The sequence below is a fragment of the Struthio camelus genome, chromosome 1 (assembly GCF_040807025.1).
Source record: "Struthio camelus isolate bStrCam1 chromosome 1, bStrCam1.hap1, whole genome shotgun sequence".
NCBI lineage: Eukaryota > Metazoa > Chordata > Aves > Struthioniformes > Struthionidae > Struthio > Struthio camelus.
Window position 1 is genome coordinate 78456329 of NC_090942.1, and position 6716 is coordinate 78463044.

Consider the following 6716-nt stretch of genomic DNA (forward strand, 5'->3'; position numbering starts at 1 on the left):
GGGAGCTACTTCCTATAGGATTGCATTGCCATTTTTAATTTCCTCATGTGGATAGAAGTCTCTAACCAAAATCTTACTCACTGTGCTTCTCTGGCAACGGACCAGTTAAATGTCAGAGGGAAAATGCTGATAACCCCCAATTGCACTTTGTTGCAGGGGGCAGGACCTATATGTACTCCTTTGGGGTGGCGGCTATCCTCAATGTCTATCCTTTTCCTTTCTTCTAGTTTTTTCCTTTTCTTATTCTTTTCATATGTTCTCCATTATGTTACTTGACGTGTAGTAACTATGGGGAAACATCCCCATAGTCAATGCCAAATGTTTTTTTGGCAATTTGGCTTTCAAACCATGAAAGCAGCTAATCCAAATTCTTTCTCTCCATGTGCTCAAGGTGTATGTGTGTGTGAAGGATTCCTGCTCTTTCTCTTCCAGGCTCCTAAAATTTCCCTAAAGAATAAAAGCTATTGCCAGTTTTCACACATTTGATTTTTTTTTCTAGTGAATTAATATTATCGTAAAGAACAGATGCAAGCGTTACTTTGGAGTCTGCAGGAAATGAAACAGTGGGTATTGGCCCCTCTATTTGCTGTGGCACTTTAAATATTCTAGGATGGTGGCAAGTTGAGGGGACTTGTGGAGAGACTGCTTTTGAGGTTAGAAGGAATAAAATCAAGGGAGCAGTGCTGAAGTTTGGAACATCCCTCTCCCCCCGTCTTCTCCACCAGCAGGTACTGTACTTTCTGGATTTTTAAAATTAAAAAATACTCAATTTCTTTAGCCCTTTGGTTTGAAAAACACCAGGACACCTTTCGCCATTGACTTTTAGTGCCTGCAGATTCTGCAGATTCAGGCCTTTTCCCCCCACATTGGTCTCTTACAACAGGAGTCCCTTAAACCCTTATGTTCCAGCCACTGACTAAAATGAAAGTTTTTAGGGACTTTATCCACTGTCGTTTCTCAAGTTGACCCTATGAATCTCGCACACCTAGACAAGAAGCTAATAAAATAGTATGAAACCAGGCAAATGCTAGGGGAGAAGAGAGGAGCTTAGTCAAAAAGCGATGAATTTCATCTGTAGAAGAATGCCTGGCTGGTTGGTTGAGTAGGAGCAAAACTATCTACATCTGGGTCCTGAAATCTTGCTGTTATGCCTCTGGAGAATTGCAGTTCAGGTACTTTATGCTGCCCTCTTCATCTATGTTCCAAGTGCCCATCAGACTTTATCTCCTATAAAGTCTGGCCTGATAGCTGGCCATATCTCCTACCATCTATGCTGGGCTCTTCTTCTTATTGGCAAGGGAGTGCTTCATGGCAGTTGTATGGTTTTAGTTCTTCTTGGGAAATATAGCCCAACCAGGAAGTTCTGACCATGATGGAAAGTTGGAAACTCAAAATACATGAACTGAAACTCCCGTGGTGTACTGCAAATACGTTCTTTTTCCCACCGTGTATCTTTTACCCAGGTAAACCTCCTCCCCTCCTCCTCCTCCTTTTTTTGTTTGTTTTTTGTTTAAAACACTTTTCCATTGGGGAAACGCTGTATTTTAATGAAAAATGTCAACCATCATATTCAACCATTGTTTTCATGCCAGGGCAGTACATGCCTCAGAAGCCTGAACTGTATTACATGCTTACAGTGAAATGTCTAGGGGAATGATAGGTGCCAGTTTGTTCCTGGATTTTGGATGTGTTTCAGGACCACCTGTTGCATAGTTCAGTTGCCAGCCCCAGGCCAGAGAACATAATAAATATTTTAGAATCTGGAAGCCCAGCGCTAACCAGGCTTTTATGGTCCAAAAGCCAATAAAAATAAAATGTATGGAGTCAAAAAGCCACAAATTTCAAAGAAGTACTTAGCTGAGTATTTAAGGAAAGCTTTTGCTGGAAATGTTTTTCTAAGTATATTATGTGATTTTAAATGCATCTGAAGAAATGTACTTTTAGAGCAGTTTCATTTCTGTTATGTAATAGAAAAGAGTATAGTATGGACCACGTTAAGTTATGATACTGTAATAGTAATGTAGGGGACTCTTGGAATCAGGTCTGTGTGTTTTGTCAGGCTATTCTACAGATAGACCAGCTAAAATCACACAAAAAATTAATAGTCCTCAAATTACAGCCCCTTTCTAGCATCCAGCTTTTATACATATTCTTTCCCCTGTGCACTGCAGTACTTTGCCGTTCTGTCTCCTTGTCCCCAAATCTTCCTTCTGTCTCATGGCTTCCCAATGTGCTGATTGCCTGGGCGGTCAAGCAGCTGCCTTTTCACAGCTCCTGCTCCTTCTCCGCTCCATGCTCAGAACTACAGAGGTGTTGTTGGGAAGGTATCTTCTAGAGAAGTCGCATTTGCAATGCAAAAAAGCTGTGAACAGTTTCTTCAAACACCAGCTGGCTGCTGTGTATAAGAATTTAAAGTGTTTCTTAGTGGTATGCAAGAAGAATTTCTTTGTCCTTTTTCCAGCATAAAAAAGTCAAAGATAGAAGTCCTATTGTTTTGGCTGACCTACTATGTTAGGGATGCAGCAGAAGTGTATTCAGATCATGCTAACTATCTAATTTTCCATTCCCGTTTCACCTTCTGATTTAAGACAGTTAGGACTACTATATTCATATGTGTGTGTGTGTATGGTTTTGCTGGATGTGTTCCCTCTTTGGCAGGAAAATGTTGAACGGGGAAGATTTGAACATTCCTAGATGTTTGAGAATGCCAGCAGATTGGATTCCTCTGATGCAGTTGTTGTACGCCAGGATATTTTGTGGCCGTCTGTGAGATTTGTGGATATTGTCTGCCAGCTGGTGCTGATGGGAATGCATCCTCTGCTGTACTGTCATGCGTAGTAGTCTAATTTCTCCTAGAAGTGTCAGGTTTACAGTGTGCAAGTAGAATAAATGTGTAGCCCGTACCTAATAGGTATGACACCTTCCAGGTTTCCTGTATGCTTTGCAGTTATTGAGCACATATTTCTATACAGGAAATCTTGTAATCGCTAATGACTTCAGCAATAGTGACAGAAGGCCAGGCATTTCCTAAGGCAAAACTTTGAGGTTACTGTTGGTAGAGTTCGAGCACAGACAACCGGAGTACGCCCCTCACACCAAGACCCTTACAAATTAGTGTATCTTGGTAGGAGAAAGCTAGCCATGTAATCTCTCTACCCAACCACATGTAAAGCTTGAGTCCTAGTGATATTACTGAGTTTGAGGAGGCACAAAGATAAGTTTGATCTCGGTGCTTTTCTAATCCTTAAAGTTTCTGAGGAGGTCACCAGTGAGATGCCCTTTGAGAAGTCCCTTGGTTCTCCTAAGGGAATAGAGAGGAATGAAAAGGATTTTCTAGGATCTTGGACATGAAGCTGGAAGGGCAAGAATTGTTGATAGAATTTCTTATAGGGGATCCCCACTGTAGAAATGTTGACTCTGGCTCATCGCTAAGTTTAGAAACCATGAAAAACATGTACCATGCACTTTATATAGAGCAGATGGTGCAACAGGCTTTACTGATTGCAGTGAGTCAAATAACAGATTGTCTAGAAAAGTTTGCCTGCTTTTGGCAGACAATTTAATTCAGTTCATAGTATGCTACTGAAGTTCGTTGCACATCTCTGCAAAAGTAGGCAGCTAACACATTTTATCTCATCTGCTTTATGAAAAGTTTCTTAAATGATAAAAAAAAGTGTTAGAAATTGAGTTGTGTCCCGACTTTTACTCTTGAGTGGAGGTGGGGAAAGGAGTCTTGAATTTGTGAGTAGAAAAGGCAATTTGAGATCCATGAAATTGATTTGTGTTCCAAAGCCACACAGTCAGTCTCCTTCCACTTGGTGCAAACTTATGTTTTCATAATCTTTTTCTGTACTTTTTGAAATAATTCCTCATTTATAGTTTGGAATGGAAGAAACATGAAAAATCACAGAATTTATTCCAGAAAACATAGTTTCTACAAAGCTTTAAATGTCAACAACAACAAAAGAAGTTCTATTAGATTCTGCAACAGAGAAGACCAGACAGGTTTAGGAAACCAAAGTACTGTTTAATCTTGACAGTAAGAACAAAGCATACATGAACATGAACGTTAAACCAATAAGTCGTGTATGTGTTCAGCTTGGTTACATTAAGCATGATCATATTAAGCATAATCATACAGTGAAGGGATCCTAGGACGTACTAGCTTCTTTAGGTCCTTCTGTGCCTGTGTCATTGCAGTGTTATTCTGCATGTTATTCTCCTCTCTGAAATGGTTCCTCAAAAACACTGTGCTATAATCCAGGCAAAAGTACTTAGCTGAGTTGGCTCTCACCTGGTCTGGTTTGGTAAGGTTAGCAAGCAGGCTGAGGTGTTACATCAAAGTAAGTGACTTGTTTTTCCCATGTTTTTTTGGCTTCGTCAGGTAGGTGTCAGTCGGAAACTGTTTTCAAGTTACCTGCTTGTTATGAAGCTGAGCTGACAATATATTAGATGTGCCAAAGACCAGGTCACAATATAGTGTTTACAAATGATGTCTGAGGAGTTTAAATCCTACAGACTGTGGCTATATGTGGTTCCAAGCAGTGATAACTTGTCTTGAAAATGATTTTTTTTTCTTTAAAAGTATCATAATCTGTAGCTGATTGTGCAAATCACTGCACATGTTTCACATTTCATTCACTTGTCACACATCCAGTATGTGAAATCCATTTGTCAAGGTATGATTAATATTTCATCAGAGGATGAGAGCCAGTGATCTTTCTGAGGAGCCTAGTTGTTCACTATGAACCCTGAAAACTCCTATTTTTTGTGCTGCAGACCACTAGTCACTACCTTGGCCAAAATGGTGTCTATCCTACTGACAGATGCTGTGCACTGCCATGTGACACATCTGTGGGTGCAAGATATGATGGCAAGGATAAGAATGGAGAAAGCAGGAGGTTGTGCTGGCATCCTCACTGTATGCAATTCCTATAGGCCTCTGAGTTTTTCAAGAAGCAGATGACAGCAGGTTCTTCCCAGCACCCAGCCAGCTGACAGACTATGTCATTGCCAGCTGGTACGACTTTTATTATGTCTTTGTTATTTATCATGATTTGCCAGTTTTCCCTATTTCAGCCTGACTGCCATTTCCCATTATCACCAGTAGGACTTCAGTTAGCAAGGGGGCTGCCATTTTGCTATCTCTTTACCATGGTAGTTGCCATCTCTTAGGATTTCCACTGAAACCTGCCCAGAGACTGAATGCCTGCAGTTGCGTGGATTCAGGGAGGTAGTCAGTACCTCTGGGTAAGCATACGACCTGCGAGAAGCAGCAAAGACCCTGTGAAAGGTAGGAGTAGTGGGAGGACGACGAGCAATGTGTTTAATGCCCAGAAGGCAGAGCGCAGTCTGCTTTAATGTCAACTTATATGTGCTACTAAGGCCCTGACCTTGTACTGCTTCTGCTGGTACAGAGCCTCAGAAAGGTGAGCTCAGACTCGACTCTTTGCTGGGGGCCTACCTTGCTGTACAGCTGACACTTAAGTACTGCGGTCACAACACCATCAGACTGTTTTCTCACTACTTTACTCCATGTGAGTTTATCCCCACAGAAACTGGGTATGAAATGCTGCCAGCATGTAATGGTGATAATTTACAGTCAGCTTCGCACAGGAGTAAGTGACTACACGACATTCAGGGGAGAAGAGAAGGAAACGGCTCAGATCTGGCTGTGTGTGAGAAGAGGTGAACCGCGCACTAGAACGTGCAATGCGTCACCCTCCTCCTGTCACCCTGGGGGAAGAATTGACCTTGCCCAGAATTTGTACTTTCTGGGTCCCACGAGCGGTTTTTTTCTAGATGCCCTCTGTTGACTTAACTGTGAATGCAGTGGGAGTTAAGCCAAACTACAGCACTGTGGAAAAGCCTTTTCAAAATATGTAATCTGCCATTCACGGGGATGTTGTCTGGAAGTCTTCCAGAGCGGCTCTCGGGCCAGACAGGATCATCTCCGAATGCTTGTAAGAGTGACAGACTCTATGAGTTAGATGCAAATGGAAACAAATGTAGGATGAGCGTGGGGAACCTGGATGCTTACCTGCTATAACGGGAACCACCGACGCTACTACTGAAGGTGATCCCACCTCCTACTCACAACTTTTCTCTGGAACAAAAGCTTTTTCAGACTTTGCTGCTCTAGAAAGTCCATTTGTTGCTGGCCTAGAGCCAGTCAAATCCAGAAACATTCATTTGCAATCCTAGTAGCAGCGTGAAACGTTCCCTTCAATTTTGCGCATAATCTATTTTTGATTAGCTTCAGACATTTGTACTGACTTTTCAGCTGCAGCCTATTTGCATACTTAGCCATATTTGCATGTGAACAAAGGGTATTTGGGCATGAACAAGGATATTTCCTTATTACTTTCTGTTATCTCAGATTTCTTCTCATCCAAGTGTAGAAGCAAATCCAGTATTAGTGGTTTAAGAATTAGTAGTATATCAGGGAGCTGAAGCAAACAGTTTATGGCAGTCCTGTTTGCATAATCTTTGGGGAAATAACAGCGGCCAACCAGTACTTCCAAAGAAAGGGGATTGATTTTTGACCGACTGATAATCAACCATGGGAAAATCCATCCACAAATAGCCTTACTTAGTGTACTGGAAAATTCCCTAATAGCGGAAAGTATGTCGCTCCCTAAAAATTCTTCTTTCTGTGATCCAATAGCTCTAGCAAACCAATTGCCATTAGCTTAATTTCATATTCATCTTTCCGT